The sequence below is a fragment of the Adiantum capillus-veneris genome, chromosome 22 (genome assembly GCF_014529385.1).
Source record: "Adiantum capillus-veneris isolate H3 chromosome 22, ASM1452938v2, whole genome shotgun sequence".
NCBI lineage: Eukaryota > Viridiplantae > Streptophyta > Polypodiopsida > Polypodiales > Pteridaceae > Adiantum > Adiantum capillus-veneris.
This window is the reverse complement of record NC_140952.1, coordinates 62,376,428-62,398,769: the sequence shown is the minus strand read 5'-3', so window position 1 is coordinate 62,398,769 and position 22,342 is coordinate 62,376,428.

The following is a 22,342-nucleotide window of genomic DNA, read 5'->3' as shown; positions in this document are numbered from 1 at the left end:
AGACAACCACCATTGACGCGAGCGATAGTAGCATTGAAGTGATGGGGTCATTCTTAAAGACCCAAAAAGATTGACACAATCTGAAACACCCCCAACAAACCAAGAGGAACCATCAGGTACGTAGTCCTTAGAGGATGCAGGTAAATTACAAAGGATTCTCTCAAATGAGTTAACCGATGAAGAAAGGAAGGAGTATGTCTCCATGCTAGGTAACTTCACTACCTTGTTCATTGATGGCTATGATAAGATCACAGGAATTACAGTAGTGCAACACCACATAAAACTCAAGGAAGGCAGTAAACCCGTAGTGCATAATCTCAGAAGACTTGGAGTAATCCAACAAGAGGCACTACCTCAAGAAGTGAGAATTTTGCTACAGGCAGGTTTCATCTACCCTGTCGAAGACTCTGAATGGGTCTCCCTAGTAGTAGTCACACCAAAGAAGAATGGTAGTGGAGAGTCTGTGTGGACTATAAACCTATCAACGTAGCCACGAAGAGGGATCACTTTCCCCTTACATTCCAGGATGAAATTCTCAATGGAGTGGCGGGTCACGAATGATACACAGTGTGCTATGGCTACTCAAGATACTTCCAGATTAGCATTGCGGAAGAAGATCAGAAGAAAAAAACCTTCATCACACCTTGGGGATTCTTTGCTTACAGAGTGATGCCTTTTGGCCTCACTAACACCCCGGCCACATTTCAGCGCTATCTGGCCTTTTTTTTCCAACCCTACTTTGGAACATCAAATCGGGTTTTCATAGATGATTTTTCCATCTATAGTTCATGAGCCCTTCATTTAAACAAAGTCTATGATGGCTTAACCAGACTACAAACCTTGGGTAGCCAGCTCAACGTGGATAAGTGTCACATTGGTGAAAGCAAAGTCACTCTCCTTGGCCATGTAATTTCAACAAAAGGGATTGAGGCTGACCCTAGCAAAATTCAAACCCTGGTATCTTTGCCGTCACCCACCACCACTAAGTAGTTGGTTTCTTTCCTTCAGGTAAGATACTTAAGCAGGTTCATTCACTTGCAATCTCAAGTGGTCCTGCCTCTACAAAAAATCACCCAGAGGGATGTCTTCTCATGGAGTGAAGAAAATGAACAGTAATTTACCAAGGTGAAGAAAATCCTAGCTAAGCTTCCCACCATTTCACCCCCTAAGTGGGACGAGCCATTTTATGTGAACCCTAGTGTAGGAAGTGATACGCTCGGAGCCGTGCTAATGCAAAAGGACCCCCAAACTTCTTTCATGCATCCTATTTACTTCTCTATTCGTGTCATGACCCCGTCAGTAAAAGGATTTACCAAAGTAGAACACATGGTTCTAGCACTAATGTTTGCTACCACAAAGTTCCACTCCTTTCTTCTGCCTAGACCCTTTGTAATCCTGACAATGGAGGATGTTTTCCCATATGTAATGCAACACATGGATGTCTCATCTAGGATCACCAGGTGGCTAATTAGATTACAAGAGTTTGACTACACCATGCAAGTAGAAAACTCCACCAGAGCTAGTTTAGCGGGAATTCTCACTCATCGCCACTATGAGAAGAAGCTGAAGGTCAACACGGAAGCAAAGAAAGAAACACCAATGGTAGAGAGTTATAGGCTAGAAAGAGCTCACTCTCTTTCCTTTGGTGGAGTATACAAAAGAACAGTGGACCAGTCTGCAGGCATAGTCATTTTCAATGAGCAACAAGAAAGAGTATTCTCCATCGGGCAGTTATTACACTCCCACTCCAACAATGAAGCAGAATGTGCAGCCCTAATTCTTGGGTTGGAACAATGTATTTCACAAAGAATTCAGTGCCTAAATGTGTTTGGCGATGCTTTGCTTTTGATAAGGCAGATAAACGGCACTTGGATTTGTAAAAATCAAGTTTTACTTGGTCAACTATGCCAAGTTAAGGATCTTCTAAGGAAATCTGAAGCAGTGAAACTATTTCATGTCCCCAGAGCAGAAAATCAGGAGGTAGATGCTCTAGCCAAAGAAAGAATACAAGACGTTCCCGTAGGAGCAATCAAATTGAAGCTACCCCTCTTTCAAGGTAGTGATTCTATGCCTCATATCATTAACTTTCTAGATACAGAGGAATGTCCTGAAGGGTACACCAAAGGCCAGAAACAATGGCTAGTAAGGAAGGCTACCAGATACCGCCTTGTAAACGACCACTTGTATGGTAAGGGCAAGGATCAGATTCTCAGGCGAGTGCCGACCTCCAGTGAGATCACAGAGGTAATTTCAAGTTGCCATGATGGCGTCTACGATGGTCATTTTGCTCTAGATATCATCAATAGGAAGATTCTACAAGCAGGATACTCTTGGCCTAGCTTGAACAGGGATGTACACCATTGGTGCAAAATATGCAAGGCTTGTCAAGTGGCCAGTGATCGCACATTAACCTACAAGCCACAAACTCCTATCTTCTCATATGGTCCATTTGAGAAATGGGGAATAGATGCAATCGGTCCTTTACCAAGGGCCCAATTAGGTAAACTGTACATTATAGTGGGTGTAGACTACATGACTCGATGGGCAGAAGCAACAGCCACCACCCGCATTACAGCTCAAGAGGTAGCAAAGTTCATTTTTGAGCATATTTCTTGCCATTTTGGCACTCCTCTAGAGATAATATCAGATAGAGGACCAGGTTTCAGAGGTGATCTGGTGGGAGAACTGATGAAAAAGTTAAGCATCACACGTCGACATTCCACACCATACTATCCACGATGCAATGGTCTGGTAGAGAGGGTAAATGGAATGATTTGCAAAATCATCACAAAGCAGGTGAACAATCACACAGGAGACTGGATAAACATCTCAATGTAGCTCTTTGGACCTACCGAACGATATTCCGAACATCATTAGGTTTCACCCCTTTCCATCTAGTTTATGGGAAAGAGACAATTCTATCCATTGAGGTACAGATAGCCAGCTTACGAGTCTTGGCTAGCCAGATACATCACCCAATTATAAATCTCTGAAACCACATCCTAGATCTGGAGAGGCTCCAACTAGATAGGGAAGAAGCAATCAATCACTATGTAGCGCAGGTAGAACGACGCCGACTCACCTTCAATCAAGGTCTTAAAGAGAAGGGCCTGGAAAAAGGTATGTTAGTGCTGAGATACGACAACAAATTTGACACCAGGAAGGACAAGAAATTTCAACCCAGACGGGAAGGACCATTCATTTTTCAAAAGTGCTATGACAACAATAGCTATAAGCTGATGGAAGTAGATGGGAGAATTTACAAGACTAGAGTCAATGGATGGAGGCTGAAAAGGTGTTTTCTTAGGTTTGATCCAGAGTTCATGCTAGACATTCCAGAAGAGGGAGAACCCTCTAACTCCACAACTAAAGATGCAGAGGAATGGCTAGAAGCATGAATGCCTCTAACCAGATGGGAGGGCTAATGATGGTCGATTTTCGAAACCGTGACCGTGAGAACCACACCCTAAGGAAGGGAGGGCTTGTTACCAAAAGAAGAAAAAAAAAAGAACAAAAAGAAAAGCTCTTACCATTCACCATACCCCCTCCCCTCTAAGGTTAACCACTAGCGGGGCGCCGCCAATTTGGCCACACATCTCTACATTATCGCAAGAAGACGAACCCCTCTCTCTCCTACTACCCGGCTCGCCCAATATTCTCTCTCTCCTACTATGCCGCTGCATCACCCGTCCCGGTAGGCGCATTGGTGCCTCTGTCACACCCTCCAACGCGCCACCACAGATGTTGTATATCCTTCCTCTCTCTCTTCCAAATATTCTCCCTCTCTCTCTCTGCTTGTCCACACCCTAGCCCCGGCTGGCCGCTATACCCCCCCCCCCCCCCCCCTTTGTCCACACTCCTTCCGGCTTTACTATTTTCTCCCCCCTTTTTTCTTCCTGGCGGACCACCTCCTAATATCCCCCCCCCCCCCCCCCACCTAACCCTAACTCTAGCTATCTCTCATTCTCTCCTTTAGGAGCGACCCCGTGGGCCTTAGGGCAGACCACACTCTCCCTCCCTCTTTCTCTCTCTCTCTCTCTCTCTCTCTCTCTCTCTCTCTCTCTCTCTCTCTCTCTCTCTCTCTCTCTACCCATGCCCCTCCCTTATCCCCTCACCACTTGCTCTCCCTCTCTCTTACTCCCATGGTGGGACCCCCCCCTATTCTCTCTTAGCTCACCCCCCTCTCTCTCCCTCTCTCGTTGACTAATCCCCCCTGTTATCGGCACAGAGCCCCCCCCCCCCCCCCCCCCCCCGCTCTCTGTCACGCGCTCTTCACCCGGCCCTTGCGGGCACTGTGAACACCATCCATACCCCTCCCCTCCCCCCCCCCCCCCCCCCCCCCCCCCCCCCCCCCCCCTCTCTCCAGCACTCACCCCTCCCCTCTCCCGCGTGCTCTGTGCGCACATGCCGCAGGCAGGACCCCCATCAAACCCCCCTCCCCCCCCCCCCCCCCCCCCCCTCTCTGTCGTGCTCACCCTTCTGGAGCCCGAATGCACACACACAGTACAGCTACACACACACACACCCACCCACACACACACACTCACACACACACACACCCAAGCATAACGCACCCCTCTCTCTCACCCCATTCACCTCATCTCCCCTCCGCCTCTGCGTCACCACAGCATCGCTAAAAAAAATAAAGAATATATATATATATATATATATATATATATATATATATATATATATATATATATATATATATATATATATATAGCCACACACACCCCCCGTTCCCACGCACGCATTTACACATATACGTATAAAAATTGACACTCACCCATACGCACTCCTACATATATCCACACACCTACCCACTCATACATACATACACACACACGCATAAAAGCACACACCGAACTATAAAATACAAAAAAATTGGAAGATCCATAGGCATCGACACCATCCACAGAAGAAAGCGGCCCAAACCATGCGACACCGACAACAAAAACAACAAAGGCGCCGAAGGTATGCCCCGGCCGACCCCGAAAAGACGTACGTGCTACACCAACGCACCGGCAACACACCATTTGCCGGTATCATGCAACCACGACACCATTTTCAGTAAACCGTAGGTTATCATCATCATTTTTCAGTTTTTACCCAAGCCTTGTAAAATTCCCAATTTGTAAATTCCCTCTCTCTAGGTGATGGTCACAAAGGCCCACCTAAAGGTTTTCATTTTTAATAACTCCCAAGACAAATCAAGGGTCAACCACATCGGACCCACCACCTTGCTTTGTCTCCCCGATTAGCTTACCCCAATCAAACCAGGATTACCCTAATCCAAGCAGCCAACACCTATAAAAGGGCATTGAGAGGTCACTATCAGGGGGGGGGGGGCAGTTCATGAGCGGTCAGCACTTGATAGAGTTTTAGTGGGAAGAATTGACACTATTGGCATCACGGGGAGGGGACTTGTGTGATGGTTTGCTTTGGGAATTGCACCATGTGAAGGGAGCTACGTCCACCTCTCGACTCCAATGGTTGATGCACACACACATACACGTTCTTGGTAGCAAGTTTCACAATCATCGAGTCGTCTTTAGAGAACGCACCAAGTAGATTCACCCTCTTCTCCCTACCTCTCTATCACCACGGTGTGCCACCTCGCCGGAAGGAAGGTCATTGTAAATATTGCAAGAAAGAATTCTCCCTCACACCCCCAAGGGTTTTCATCATTTTTCAATCTGTGTGTGTGTGTGTGTGTGTGTGTGTGTGTGTGTGTGTGTGTGTGTGTGTGTGTGTGTGTGTGCGTGCGTGCGTGCGTGCGTGCGTGCGTGTGTGCGTGTGTGTGTGTGTGTGTGTGTGTGTGTGTAAGTTTGCAGTGTTCACATCACCATGGTCTGCGTCCTAGCCGCTCAAAGCTAGGTGGTGCCCCCTGTTCACATTACCGTGACCGGCTCGAGGCGTGTCATCGGCCCGCGGCATTTTAGAGGCGGTCGGGGTTCAGGTATCGCTTTGCTCCCGTTCAATGTCTTCAGGCGAGGTTCCTTTGAAGGCTTTGTCAGTGGATATTTGTGCTAGTAGATTAGTACTTAGTAATCACTAAGAAGGTTAACGATCATGCAACCAAAAGTGGTCCGAGATCCAAAGTGATCTATGCCAGACAAAGGCTACAAGCAGGTGCAGTGCAGAAGGCTAGGGCAGGTACCAAGGTCTTGGGCAAACCAATGGCAGCGAGAATGTATGCTCAATGAGACTTTTTAGGGCAAAAAGGCTTCAAGAAGGGTCTAGATGGGATAGTAGGTAAAGGTGCCCAAGATGCCATTTTTGTGCTCTAGAGTGTAGTGTTCAAGGTGCTCTAGAAGCCGGTCCAGACGGCTTGTCAAACGGAGCCCTGGTGTGGAAGATATTGCAGTTTGAAGGTAGGAGGTCTGGCAGATCCCGACCGATAGGGCAGATGGGGACAAGTGGCTAGAGTGGATGTCAGCGGATAGATTTTTAGAGCTCAGATTATGGATCATGCATGTCTTTTTGGATTGCTAATCAGAGCTTTGGATAGCAAGTTATGGATAGTTGAAGATTTCTCGGGGGCCAGTTATGGGCCAAGTCGAGCGCATGGGGAATTGTGCCATCTAGCATTTCTTGAGCCTTGATAGAGTTCTAGAGGGTAGTATGGACCATGTGGAGTAGATAGGAAGTGATTGCGTGTCAATCGGGTTTGCGATTAGCGGACTACAATGGATCAAAGTTAAGGGCTAACGCCAAGCTGGTGAATGCAGATGTTTTTTTTCCAATTTTTGGGCTCTTGGTTTGAGGCCACTACCAAATTTAAACACGACAGGACCTACAGCAGTTCAAAGCCAACATGGTGAAGCTTCAGCCGGGCCTGACGGCTTGGGAATCCAACTCAAACCGGGATGTTGCAGGCTGGTGATGTGGGGGGGGAAATTGAATATGAAGGATTTTTCTTTAAAAAGGTTAATTTGGATTTTGGAGGTCACCCTAAGAGGGGGCCTCGTTGACTGCCATGTGGGGCAGGCCAGATCCCATATGCACAATATCCATGGCGAGTAAGAGCCTTTATAGGCTGGGTCGTGGCCTCTTGGTCATGTGTACAAGGGGGAGAGAGAGCTCCCCATTTTGTTGCCCATGCCAGGAGCCGTTGGCGGCACTGTGAGCGTGTGGGCCTGGCGACGCAACGCGGCAACGGCGGCATTTTGGCCAGTGTGGCAGACAGTCAATGGTTGTTTGATAATGCGTGTAGATGACCTCGCAAGCACCCACGGACGGCTGTTCCCGCATCCTCGACGAACTTTTGGAGATAAGCAAGCACCCCCACCCCCCCTTCACTAGCGATTATATCGCTAGTGGTAGGGTAAGGGGCAATCCCATGGGGTTCAAGCAAGAGAGAGAGAGAGAGAGAGAGAGAGAGAGAGAGAGAGAGAGAGAGAGAGAGAGAGAGACAGAGAGTGTCCGGGTAGAGCAACCAACCTGAGCCGGCGGGTCGAATGCAAGGGGAGGTGTCCCATGAAATGAAGGGGGGGGGGGGGAGAGTTCAAGGGCCAATGAAGGGGGCAGCCATGTGAGCAAAGGGTAGAAGGGAGTAGTCCAAGGAGATGGACGGGAGGAAGATAGCCGAGCACAGCAGAGGGCCACCTAAAGAGGGAAAGTGGGGAGAGAGAAGGCTAGGGGAGGGATGATCAAGCAAGAAGCCGGTCAAAGGGTCAAAAGAGGGAGTCAAAGGAGCAGTGCAAGGCTAGGCCTCCCAAAGGATAAACATAAAGAAGAAAAAATACAAATAAAAAATTATGCCAAGGGGCACTAGCGACATCGCTAGTGCACTCCCCCTCAAGCACAGGCCAAAGAGAACCAAAGAGAGCAGATGAAAATGAAGCGGCTCCACCTTCCAAAATTTCTAAATTGGGATGCGATATGGGTCAATGAGAGGGCATATTCTAAAGTTGAAGGCCCCCCACTATAAAAGTCAGTTTTTTATCAAATTAGGGGCTTTCTTTGTGCCGTTTGAAGCCTACAGAGGAGATCTCTTTGGCAGAAGAGTGTACCTGTCGAATTCCCTTTGTAACTTTTCTTGAAAATGGCCATGCTAATGGCATTGCAAGCTATGTACATGCCTTTTGAAGCATAATCAAGACAACGTTGCCTCTTTTTGCTATCGTTTCCCCTTCCCCCCTTCTCTTTCTCCTGCTCTTGTGTCTCTCTGCGGTGCCAACAGTGTGGATGTGCGTGACCCCTTGGACCGTCGATGTTTTTTGTAAGAGAGTGAGATTACGTGGTTGTGTGTGTGTGTATGTGTATGTGTGTAAGGGTGGAGACCGATCGTGGCAATAGGTGTGCATTGTGTGGTGGACTTGTGGAGTGTGTAAGCATTGGAAAAGGAGCAGGCAGTGGTCTGCTAGTGAGAAGTGGTTTTCTGAAGGTGTTTTTTGAGAGTATAGGGGTATTGTGGATACCCTGAGCTATAGAGAGGTCTTTGTTGTTGTGCCTGGTGTGTTCCCCCATTCCCCCTCTCCATCTTCTCGTGCCCCTACTGAGGAGTTGTTTGATGCTCCTAGTTAATTTCAAAGCGGTAATTTTGATAATGCCAAAGGTGCGGCCTTTGAAGAGCAGGTGCTGCTAGTGATGGCTTGGGCGATATTTCCCATTTTCGCTGGAGTCGAAGATGCGGACACATGGCTTCAAGACAACGGATTGTTCGTGCTGGAAAGTGGTTTATGAAGAGAAGACGGTGCGATGCAGGTGTTCCCGCTCCTAGTTCGTGGTAAAGCGAGGCTATGGTTCTATGGCCTATGTGAAGAAGACAAGTGTGATTGTGAATCTCTAGAGGCGGCCTTTCAAAGTAGATTTGTAGTGGATGTGCAGCTGGAAAAAGTAAAGCAAAATCTGGATGGGTTGAAGCAAACCTTGGAGGGTGATTTTCAAGCATTCAAGTGGGAGTTCGAGGCCCTTCGGGGTAAATTGATCAAGGTAACTGCTGCAGAAAATGGCTTTTTTTAAATTTGAGTAAGTTCATGTGAGGAAGCGCATGGTAAGATGGAGATAGATGGCCCGGTGTCGTATGAAGAGGCAATAGCTCTAGAAAAAGGGCGGACCAAAAAAGATGTTGAAGAATCACGAAGCTAGGCAGTGTTTGCAAGGCAATGTCATGGTGCAAAGAGAAGTGCAAGTGCAAGAAGAACCAAGGGTTCTTTGGCTACAAAGATACAGGGCGATTCCTATGCCAAGGATGCTGGCTAGAGTGGCTTCTATTGTGGAGGATGTGCAGGTGGTTCCAAAATGGAAAAAGGAGGTACTGCTGGGTCAAGGTATGGCTGTAGAAGCTCCATTAAAATGTGGTAAAGGCCAAAGAGTGCAGTTTATAGACGAGGTAGAAGTTTATAGACGAGCTTGAAACAAATGAAGAGTGCAGTTTATAGACGAGCTTGAAACAAATGAAGAGATTGAGCCGAGTGTCAGTAGCTCTATGGATGCAGACACAAGTTGGGAGACCAAATCATCTCAATCCAGGTATGATGAATTTGACCTCTTATATGTGAGTAGAGAAGTAGTGAGTGTGTGCAACTAGCAGCATGAAGTGCACGCCGAGGTGCCTAGTGAAGACCAAGTGGAGAAGTCTAGGCCTAGAGGTGATGATGAGCAGGTAAAACTTGTGTGTGGTGCCATGTTGATGGCCATGATGCTGAAGGTAGCGGTGGAATGTGCCATGATGGTGCAACAGGTGCAAAGTCTTGCCAGAAGAGATAGGGAAGTCTTGCCTATGGTGGCGGAGCGTGATGCAGCAATAGAAGAGCAGGTGATTGCAATTGACAAGCAGGTCGTGTTGATCAACCTTGAAGGGCCACTAGGCAAGAAAGAGCTCGACGATGCTAGAATTGAGTGCATGGCAGGTGAGAAGGGTAGTCCGGAGTCAAAGGTAGAGATTCTTCCTATGGAGCAAGTGCACTCTATGACAAGTGATGTGGATTCCAAGGTGGTGTCCAAGCTTTCCAAGGAGGTGTGTGAGTGGTGGTTGAAGGGAATGGTGATAAAAGCAGTTGTGCAATGGATTCTTGAAAGGTACAAGATCTGCTAGATGAGGATCTAGCTTTACATGGATGGGAGGGTGGGCCAGATATGTCAGGTCTGTTTGGTGCGAGAGATGGTGCAAGTATGTATTTGGATGCTGAGCACGAGTCAGGAGTGTTGGTTGAACAGGATGCTGAGCACGATGGTGCTCTATTTTGTGTTCTTGGAGGTGCTGCAAGTGGGCAGTAGGCCATTGGATGCATGCAATGGTAGAAGTATGTTGCTTGCAATTTGGGTATGTAGGAGGCTATGTGCCTTAGTGTGGCACTATGCAAGGGTGTTACAGATGGGTGGAGGAGACCAATAGAACATTTTTGACCCACACAGATGAGGATAGGTAAACCAGGGGTTTGGGCAACCTGCTTGAACAAAAGCAGTGAGTGACAGATGCCAAGTTTTGTACATAAGTTAGGTGCTTTGTGGTGGGCAGACAGTTTCTTTTGGGCGTGCAGTTTTTTGGTGCAATAAGCCTGTGTGTGGTTGAACATAAATGTGCAACAAGGGGGTGGGCAATGATGGTGCATCCAAAGTTGGTCCGAGTTGGAAAGTGATCAATGTCAGGCAAAGACTGTCGGCAGGTGCAATGCAGAAGGCTTGGGCAGGTACCAAGGTCCTATGCAGACCAGTGGCAGCAGGAATGTATGCTCACTGGGGCTTTTTAGGCCAAAAAGGCTTCAAGAAGGGTCCAAATGGGATAGCATGTAAAGGTGCCCATAATTCCATGTTTGTGCTCTGGAGTGTAGTGTTCTAGGTGCTCTAGAAGCAGGTCTAGACGGCTTGTCAAACGGAGCCCCGTTGTGCAGATACTACAGTTTGAAGGTAGGAGGTCTAGCAGATCCCCAATGGATAGGGCACATGGGGACATGTGGCTAGAGTGTATGTCAGCAGATAGAGTTGTAGATCTTGAATTATGGAGCATGCATGTCTTTTCGGATTGCTAATGAGAGATCTGGATAGCAAGTTATGGCTAGTTGAAGATGTTCAGGGGGCCAATTATGGGCCAAGTCGACCGCATGGAGAATCGTGCCATCAGGCATTTCTTGAGCCTCGACAAAGTTCTAGAGGGTAGTACGGATCATGTGGAGTAGACATGAACTGATTGCATGTCAATCGGGTTCCCGGTTAGCGGACTACAACGGATCAAAGTTAAGGGATAACGCCAAGCTGGTGAATGCGGTTTTTTTTTCCAATTTTTGGGCTCTTGGTTGGAGGCCACGACAAAGTCTGAAGACGACGGGATCTACAATGGCTCAAAGCCAACGTGGTGAAGCTTTGGCCGAGCCTGGGAGCTTGGGAATCCAACCACGGACCAGGATGTTGTAGGCTGGTGAAGTGGGAGGGAAATTTTGAATATGAAAGATTTTTCTTTAAAAAGGTTTTTTTTGGATTTTGGAGGTCACCCTAAGAGGAGGGCTCGCTGACTGCCACATGGAAAATACCAGATCCCATACGCACAATATGCATGGCAAGTAAGAGCCTATATAGGCTCGCGGCCGTGGCCTCTTCGTCATGTGTACAAGGGAGAGAGAGAGAGCTCCCCATGAGAGAAGGCTAGGGGAGGGAGGATCAAGTAAGAAGCCAATCAAAGGGTCAAAAGAGGGAGTCAAAGGAGCAGTGAAAGGCTAGGCCTCCCAAAGGGTAAAAATAAAGAAGAAAAAATAAAACTACAAAATGATGCCAAGGGGCACTAGTGACATTGCTAGTGCACCCCCCCTCAAGAACAAGCCAAAGAGAACCAAAGAGATCATATGAAAATGAAGCGGCTTCCCCCTTTCAAAATTTCTAAATTGGGATGCCAGATGGGCCAATGAGATGGCATATTTTAAAGTTGAAGGCCCCCCACTATAAAAGTCATTTTTTAATCGAATTAGGGGCGTTTTTTGTGTCGTTCCAAGCCTATAGAGGAGAGCTCTTTGGCAGAAGAGTGTGCCTGTCATATCCCTTTGTAAATTTTCTTGAAAATGGCCATGGTGATGGCATTAAAAGGTCTTTACATGCCTTTTGAAGAATAATCAAGCCATTGTTTCCTCTTTTTGCTATCGTTTTCCCTTCCCTCCCTTCTCTTTCTCCTGCTCTTGTGTCTCTCTACTGTGCCGACAGTGTGGATGTGCGTGACCCCCTGGACCGTCGATCTTTTGTGTAAGAGAGTGAGATTAAGTGTGTGTGTGTGTGTGTGTGTGTGTGTGTGTGTGTGTGTGTGTGTGTGTGTGTGTGTGTGTGTGTGTGTGTGTGTGTGTGTGTAAGGGTGGAGACCGTGCATTGTGTGGTGGAGTTGTGGAGTGTGTAAGCATTGGAAAAGGAGCAAGCAGTGGTCTGCTAGTGAGAAGTGGTTTTTTGAAGGTGTTTCCTGAGAGGATAGTGTTGTGGACACCCTGAGCTATAGAGAGGCCTTTGTTGTTGAGCCAATTGTGTTCCCCCATTCCCCCTCTCCATCTTCTGGTGCCCCCATTGAGGAGCTATCTGACACTCCTAGTTGATGTCAAAGCGGTAATTTTGATAATGCCAAAGGTGCAGCATTTGAAGAGCAGATTCTGCTAGTGATGGCTTGGGTGGGATTTCCCATTTTCACTCAAGTTGAAGATGCAAAAACCAGGCTTCAATACTACGGGTTGTTTGTTCTGGAAAACGGTTTGTCAAGAGAAGACAGTGCGATGCAGATGTTCTCGCTCCTAGTTCATGGTAAAGCGAGGCTATGGTTTGATGGTGTGTGTGAAGAAGACAAGAGTGATTGTGAAGCCCTAGAGGTGGATTTTCGAAGCAAATTTGTAGCGGATGCACACTTGGATGAAGTAAAGTGGAAGCTGGACGGGTTGAAGAAAAGATTGGAGGGTGATTTTCTAGCGTTTGAGTGGGAGTTTGAGGCCCTTTGGGGGAAATTGATCAAGGTGACTGTTGCAAAAAATGGTAGTTTTTAAAAGTTGAGTAAGTTCATCTATTTCCTACATGAGGAAGTGCATGATATTTTGAAGATAGATGGACTTGTGTCGTATGAAGAGGTAGTAGCTCTAGCGAAAGGGCGGATCAAAAATATGATGAAGAAGTGCGAAGCTAGGAAGGGTTTGCAAGGCACTATGATGCCAAGGCAGTGTGATGCGGTGGTAGCCGAGCCACAGGTCGTGCAAAGACAAGTGCAAGTGCAAGAAGAACCAAGGGTTCTTTGGATACAAAGAGACATGGTGATTCCTATGCCAAGGATGCCTGCTAGAACGATTTCAGTTGTGGAGGATGTGCAGGTGGTTCCAAGATGGACAAAGGAGGTGTTGTTGAGTCAAGGTGTGGCCCTAGAAACTCCGTTGAAATGTGGTAAAGGCCAAAGAGTGTGATTTGCAGACAAGGTCAAAGCAGTAAATCTAGAGGAGATTACTCAGCTTGAAACAGAGGAAGAGATTGAGCCGAGTTACAGTAGCTCTATGGATGCAGACATGAGTTGGAAAACCAATCCATCTCAATCCAAGTATGATGAATTTGACCTCTTACTCTTGAGTAGAGAAGTAGTGAGTGTGTGCAACGAGCAGCATGACATGCAAGCCGAGGTGCCTATTGAAGACCAAGTGGAGCAGTCTAGGCCTAGAGGTGATGATGAGCATGTAAAACTTGTGTGTGGTGCCATGTTGATGGCCATGATGATGAAGGTAGCGGTCAAATGTGCCATGATGGTGCAACAGGTGCAAAGTCTTGCCAAAAGAGATAGGGAAGCCTTGTGTATGGTGGCGGAGAGTGATGCAACGGTAGAAGAGCAAGTGATTGCAGTCGACAAGCAGGTGGTGTTGATCGACCTTGAAGGGACAATAGACGAGGAAGAGCTCGACGATGCTAGAATTGAGTGCATGGCAGGTGAGAAGGGCAGTGCGGAGTCAAAGGTAGAGATGCTTCCTATGGAGCAAGTGCACTCTATGACAAGTGATACGGATTCCAAGGTGGTTTCCAAGATTTCCAAGGAGGTGTGTGAGTGGTGGTTGAAGGGAATGGTAATAAAATCAATTGTGCAATGGATTGTTGAAGAGGTACAAGATCTGCTAGATGAGGATCTAGCTTTACATGGATGGGATGGTGGGTCAAGTATGTTCGGTGCGAGTGATGGTGCAAGTATGTCTTTGGATGGTGAGCACGAGTCGAGAGTGTTAGTTGAACAGGATGGTGAGCAGGATGGTGCTCTATTTGGTGTTCTTTTAGTTTCTTTATTGCGAGTGGACAGTAGGCCATTAGATGCATGGAGTGGTAGAAGTATGTTGCTGGCAGTTTGGGTATGCAGTAGGCTATGTGCCTTGGTGTGGCACTATGGAACGGTGTTACAGGTGGGTGGAGGAGACCAATGGAAGGTGTTTTATCCAAGCAGATGAGAACATGTAAACCAAGGGGTTGGGCAACCCGCTTGAACAAAAGCGGCGGGTGACAGATGCCAGGTTTGGTACATATGTTAGGTGCTTTGTGGTGTGCAAAGAGTTTCTTTTGGGCGTGCAGTTTTTGGTGCAATAATCTTGTATGTGGTTGAACATAAAAGTGCAACGAGGGGGTGGGCAATGGCAAAGTCTAAAGACAATGAGATCTACAACAGTTCAAAGCCAATGTGGCCTCGAACCAAGAGCCCAAAAATTAGAAAAAAAACATATGCATTCACCAGCTTGGCGTTAGCCCTTAACTTTTATCCGTTGTAGTCCGCTAATCGGGAATCCGATTGACACGCAATCAGTTCTTGTCTACTCCACATGATCCATACTACCCTCTAGAACTCTTTTGCATGGTTGCTTTGACTCCCTTACTATTTAAGCATTTAGACGTCACCTTAGGAGCCATTGGTAGCTACAAAATAAACATTCAAAGAAATCCTTGATATGCTTTGTATGATACTCCAATCAATTCATTGTGACCCAATACCATATAAATCCACACAAGAAGACAATTCAAACAAGTGTCACCAATCAATGTCATTCATAAATTCATCATCAATAAAATATTCTTTCTCAAATAGCATGCATGAATGCCTACATGATGACTAACCCGACTTATATTAGGCTTTAGGCTATTCTTATAACCTTATGCTATACCAAGTGAGAGATACCCCTCCCTAGGTGTCTATGCAAAAATTACACAATTTACACTTTTCTATAATTTTAATATACATCATATTTACGAAAGCAATTACATAGGGGAGGAGTTCTCACCACCCGATCTAGCATGGACTTTGAGCCATGAGCTGAATCGCATCTAGAGACACCTAACAACTAGTGCTACCTCTGAATGGGTGGTGTGAATGAAAGCCTACTCAAGGAAATGACCAAGTGGAGGGTGAATAGATGTGTAAACGGCATCAAGAGTATGAGGAGTCGAGGGTGAAATAGAGTGCACAAAACACTAGAGAATGAAAAAAAAGAATCTTTAAATGTCCCGTTTAAATGAACAGGCAATCATGAATTAATGCAATAATAAAATTTGGGTATACCATAACATTAAAATATAAATGACTAACAGAGCAACAGACCCTATGAAGGGATCGACCAGTCCACCTATCCACTTCTGCTCTAATATGGATAGAGACTTCACAGGGAGCGAGCCATAACATCTCGAGCTTACTTGATCCAAACATAAGCTGAGGCCTCTTAAAAATACTTCACTAAGTCATTCTTTTTTTACTAAATAAGTGTTTTTTACATGCATTTTCTCTTATCCCAAGTAAATATATAGCATCAATAAAAAACATTAAGGGCCCTCTCACTTGATTCCCCTATATTTTTATAACTTTCATTGTTATTTTTATTTATTGGCGGTGCCATTATTCTAGATCCTATGAATAATTTATGCATTAACTTGTTTTTTCTATCATGTAAATATTTTGTATTTGAGAATAATCCACATCCATGTATGTTTTCAGGCCCTTAAGAATTTATTAGGTCATGCTCTTATACAAGGAGGGATCTCTCTTGGAACTTTATGAAAATTCAACAAAAGGAGGGCAGCCGAAGGGTAACAATAAGATTACATGTACAAAAAGCTATTTTCCTTGACAGTGCTTTGATGGTATAAAAAATCCTATTATATCTTACCTAGTAATCAATCATTTTGAGAGTATTTAATCCTAGAGGAGAGTTCATATATCCTTGTAACTTTTGAGCCATTCATGTTATCCACACATGTATTAAAGTCATGAATAAGTAAAGGAACTTTTCTAAAGTAATTGCTTTAAAGTGCACAAATGTAAAGTATAAATTCTTTACATGTATCTTTGCTACTACCCTGAAATACTTTTGCAGTGAGAAAAAGAGGTATTTTTATGGAGTTTTGGCATCCAATTCCACTCTGATTTTGAAAAAATGGTCAATATCAAAATTTTAGTCCAAGTTGAGAAATCTCTCCAAATTGTTTTGTGATTTTTAGAGCTACCAATAATGAGATATGAATTTTTTGGTGGACCTCACTCTGCGCACTTTCTCACAAGTTGCCCCTAGTCTCCTTTCACCTCCCTTCACACTTCCATACACACTTCCACACATACGTACGCTCATTTCTCTCCGTACCTCAATCAAACCTGCACCTTTAACGACCTCTCTCACCCTCTTTACCATTATCCTCCCCTCTCATCATAGCTCTCTTATGAACTTCTACATATATACATCATCTCTATGTCTCTCTCTATCACTTCCAAGTTACAATTCCATCTTACCATTATCTTCCCCTCTCAACTGCATAGCTCTCATATGGACTTCTACATACATACATCATCTCTATGCCTCTCTCTATCACTTTCAAGTTACAATTCCATCTTACCACTTCTAAATATACATAAAAGTCAGCATGTAAACCATGTTTGACCTCTGCAAATGAGGGGTTCTCATCAAACAAAATTTTTATTCTCATCGTGTTGATCAACCTGACGGTGGCGATGTAAAGAAGACAAGAAGAAGAAGATGATTGGCGGTCATTTTGGATGGTCTACACAAGGTAACTCCAAATTTATCCAAATGTTTCATCATCATAAGGGTTTCCTCACCTCGTTCACCCCTCTTTCTTCAACCATTCAACTCATTCATACCCATTGTAAACATATCGTTGGAGAGGAGAAATGGGGGAACACACCCGGCACAACAACAAAGGCCTCTCTATAGCTCAGGGTATCCAGAACACCCCTATCCTCTCAGAAAACACCTTCTAAAAACCAATTCTCACTAGCAAACCACTGCTTGCTCTTTTAATTCCAATGCTTACACACTCCACAAGTCCACCACACAATGCACACTTATTGCCATGGTCGGTCTCCACCCTTACACACACACACACACACACACACACACACACACACACAGCTGCTCAATCTCACTCTCTTACAAAAAACACCAATGGTCCGGGGGGACACGCACATCCACACTGTAGGCACCGCACAGAGACACAAGAGCAAGAGAAAGAGAAGGGGGGGAAGGGGAAACGATAGCAAAAAGAGGCAACAATGGATTGCTTATGCTTCAAAAGGCATGTACAGAGCTTGCAATGCCATCACCATGGCCATTTTCAAGAAAAGTTACAAAAGGATTTGATAGGCACGCTCTTCTGCCCAACAACTCTTTTGTGTAGCCTTCAAATGACACAAAAAAAGCCCCTAATTTGATTAAAATATGACTTTTATAGTGGGGGGCCTTCAACTTTAGAATATGCACTCTCATTGGCCCATCTCGCATCCTAATTTGGAAATTTTGGAAGGGGGAGAAACTTCATTTTCATCTTCTCTCTTTGGTTCTCTTTGGCTTGTGCTTGAGGGGGGGTGCACTAGCGATGTCGCTATTGCCCCTTGGGATCATTCTTTATTTTTATTTTTTCTTCTTTTTGTTTCCCTTTGGGAGGCCTAGCCTTGCACTGCTCCTTTGACTCCCTCTTTTGACCCTTGACTGGCTTCTTGCTTGATCCTCCCTCCCCTAGCCTTCTCTCTCCCCACTTTCCCTCTTGGTCCCGACGTTTAGGTGGCCCTCTGCTCTACTCGGCTATCTTCCTCCCGGCCATCTCCTCGGATTGCTCCCTTCTACCCTTTGCTCACATGGCAGCCCCCTTCAACGGCCCTTGAACTCTCTCTCTCCCTCTCATTCATGGGGACACCTCTCCTTGCATTCGCCCTGCCGCCAATTGCTCTGCCCGGCCTCTCTCTCTCTCTCTCTCTCTCTCTCTCTCTCTCTCTCTCTCTCTCTCTCTCTCTCTCTCTCTCTCTCTCTCTCTCTCTCTCTCTCTCTCTCTCTCTCTCTCTTGCTTGAACCCCGTGGGACTGCCCCTTACCCTACCACTAGCGATATCGCTAGTGGCCCGGGGGGGGGGATGCATGCTTATCTCCAAAAGTTCCTCGAGGGCACGAGAACCGCCGCCCGCAGGCACTTGCCCGGTCATCTACATGCATTACTCTAACAACCACCGACTCTCCGCCACCGGCCAAAATGGCACCATCACCGCCTTGCACCGCCAGGCCCGCGCGCTCACATTGCCGCCAACAGCTCTCGCCATGGCCAACGAAATGGGGAGCTCTCTCTCCCCCTTGTACACATGACCAAGTGGCCATGGACTAGCCTATATAGGCTCTTACTTGCCATGCATATTGTGCATATGGGATCTGGTCTGCGCCATGTGGCAGTCACTAAGCCCCCCTAGGCTCTTAGGGTGACTTCCAAAATCCAAACAAACCTTTTTAAAGAAAAATCCTTCATATTCAGTTTTTTTGCCCCACTTCACCAGCCTACAACATCTCGGTCCGGGGTCGGATTCCCATGCCACCATGCCCAGACGAAGCTTCACCACGTTGGCTTTGAAATTCATAGATCTCGTCGTCTTTAGACTTTGTCGTGGCCTCGAACCAAGAGTCTGAAAATTAGAAAAAAAACATATGCATTCACCAGCTTGGCGTTAGCCATTAACTTTGATCCGTTGTAGTTCGCTAATCGGGAACCCGATTGACACGGTTCCTTTCTACTCCATATGATCCATACTACCCTCTTTAACTCTTTTGCATAGTTATTCTTCTATAAAGACACGATAGTGTTTGCTAGCTGTTGTGATTGGTCTATGTGTATCACTGCAAATCAAGCTAATTGAGTCAACCGTTGCAATTTTCAAACTTGACTTTGGCAAAAATCAAAGGATTAATATGCAACCTGGAAACTGAGTGAACATGTATCAATTTGGATCCGATTGAACCCAAAATTGCCCGGTGGCTTTGTATTATGTGGGTCCAACACTGTACAGGTTCAAAAGTCAAAATTGGTGGCTCTGTGTAGCAGTAGTAAATAGTCGCAATTATTAACTTTTGTTAGTTTTTTGCCCTTTTTGGCTTGATTTGCCGAGTGTACAACCTGTTAAGGTCCTTGGACAAGTTTCAATAAGTTTGGACAAAATCTATTCAAGTTTATCAACTGTTTTGTGTCCACAGACTCTGATTTTATCTGGTCTAAGTCTCACTTTTGTGATCCAAATTTCACCAAAATTGATTTGTGTGGTCTACTTGATATGCTTGACCTTGTGATATACTCAAATTTGCAAAATTGTCAATTTTTGGAGTAAATGTAAATAATCACGATTCTCTACTCTAGCTAATGTCTTACAAGTTTTTGTCCCAACCTTTGCACAGATCTATTAAGCACTTCAACTTAAGGTCTTTAGCCAAGTTTTATCAAGTTTGAACAAGTTTTGGTCAAATGGTCATCAATTTTCTATCTGCAAACTAACTTTGCAAATGTGGTCACAATTTTCAATCCAATTATCCAAATCTTACCAAATTTGGTTTGTGGGCTTATTACAACATGGTAAAACCAATGGTATGCTAACTTGGTCAAAAAAGTTGAAAAATGGGATAGATGTAAATAATCACGATTATTTACAACTCATAACTTTTTTCATCTTTTCGTCAACTGAGCATGTACACATGTTTATCACATCTATGAAACAAATTTCATCAAGTTTGGACAAATGTTTCCCCAATTTATACTCAAGATTCAGAAAGTCAGTACAAACTTTAGTTTTTACCTAATTTTTTGTCAGTTTGGTGATCCAAATCTTTTGTGTCTTTACAAAAGTTGTTTGTACACATGCAATTGAGTCAATGATATGAACCTTGGTCAAATCTGAGCTGAAAGTTAAGAATCGTGATTATTTACTTCAGGCTTGAAATGAACCAATTTTTGCACTTTTTTCAAGGACTGTTTTTTTCTTAGCACCATCTTTACACTTATAGAAAGGATACATAATCCAATTTTCAAACAAAAAATCGTAAAGAAAGAGGGGTAGTTTTATTCCAGTTATGAAAATGGTGTAGAGGGGCTTTTTCATTAGCCTTTGATCGCATGTGATACATGATTTTTTGAGGTGCACCCCTCGAGACAAAGACATGTTCTTCCCATCTCTCTCTCTCTCTCTCTCTCTCTCTCTCTCTCTCTCTCTCTCTCTCTCTCTCTAAGTTTCTCTTTGTCTCAAGGGTATAAGATTTTAGAAACAATTGTGCACGTCACTTTCTATAATTAATGCAAATTATCTTTACACATATCGGTTGTAAATTATTAACATTAATGGTACTTTCACGAATCTCGGGGTGTGTGTGTAATATACATATATATATATATATATATATACATATATATAGATAGATAGATAGATAGAGAGAGAGAGAGAGAATGAGTGAAAGAGAGAATGGAAGTGCTTATTAGCCTTCTCTTTGATAAGAGTCGCCTACTAATTCTATGTTGAATTTGTTGTAGACTGCATTGGAGTCTAACTATCATAGAATCGATAGATAAATACTATGGGCGTTGAACTCCATTCCTAGAACTCACATGCACTAGTTAAATTTTTAGGCACTGGTAGATTCTGATGAGCCGTTGTCATGTCCATACAATCTTGCTCCATAAACAGTTTTGTTTTGAAAAGGCGGTAATGAAAAATTTATCGTCTTCATGTTTCCAAAGTAAGCGCTTTAGATCATGTAATTGTCAAAGCACAAACCATGGTAGCCTAAAGGTCATGTCTAAGACAAGCCTGGACAAAAAAACAAGAAGGCAATGTACTAGGAAGCACAATTTGTCCCTAATTCCACCCTAGAGATGAGCTAGAAACTTTTATTTCAATCCACTTATGAGCTGCTTTGTATGCCTTGTCTAACCTCCTATAATCAACTTACTTTCTACTACCTGCTCTACTTTCTCTTCACAGAATCTCTCCAAGATGCTTCAACATCTCCAACCCACGATTTAAAACCATTGCTAATGGACATGATTTGACCTCAGCGCGTAAGAGAACAAAGACTCAAGCTTAACCACTAGGCTATACGCCTATGCTGCCCTATGGTTTCCCCTTAAGCATTAAAAAAAAACATCCCCCCCCCCCCCCCCCCCCCCCCCCCGAACCCTTTCTCCTTTACCTTTTTTTTCCCCACCCTTCCCTTTTCCTTTCTCTCTCTCTCTCTCTCTCTCTCTCTCTCTCTCTCTCTCCCCCCCCCCACAAAAAAAAAAAAACAACAAAACTAATTAATTAATAGGTTTGTGAAAACAAAGTTTTGGCTCCCTACTCATGGGCTCTTAGCTTCATCTTTGTCTATTGTATTTTCGAGTTTTGACTAACACTACCTTCTTCCTTTTTTGTGAAAAGTAGTATCAAAAGCTTGCACACCTTCACCCTTTCTTGTTCACATGTTGATGCCTTGTGTGTGTGCGCGCATGCTATGTACATAAATATTATAAGGGGTATGAGCCTCCCGAAGACCGGCCACGGGAGGGGACCCCCCACCTAGACACTGTAGCCTCACTCCACGCACTCGCGCACCGTGGGGACTCCACGCAAGGTTCCCCGGGGCACGCTATGACCCGTCGGCGGTGCGGCGGAGCCTGAGGCTACGTGGGGCTAGGGACCCGAAACGCAAGACCCGCGAAGACCCGCGAAACGCAAACGGCCGTCGACCCATGAAACGCAACCACGCCCGAGCCGGTCCCGTCCGAGCCGGGCCCCCGAAAAGGCAACTTGACCCGAGCCGGTCCCGTCCGAGCCGGGCCCTCCTGAGCCGGTGCCGTCCGCGCCAGGACCCCTTGAAGCAACACCTTGTCCCTCGGCCGCGCGCGGGTATAAATCCCCGCCGGGCCCCTTGAAGACAGAAGTCCCCTCCGCCGCGCGCGGGTATAAATCCCCGTCGGGCCCCCTCCCCGACGCGCCCAGAAACTGAGGCGTCACAATATGTACTTTAGACCTTGGTACTTGGGGGCTAGTTCACATAGAAAACCATGGGACTCGACTTCGTTTTTATGTCAAAAGTTGCATCAACGCCTTTCTATTGGAAATGTGAAGCTTCAAAGTCAAAGTG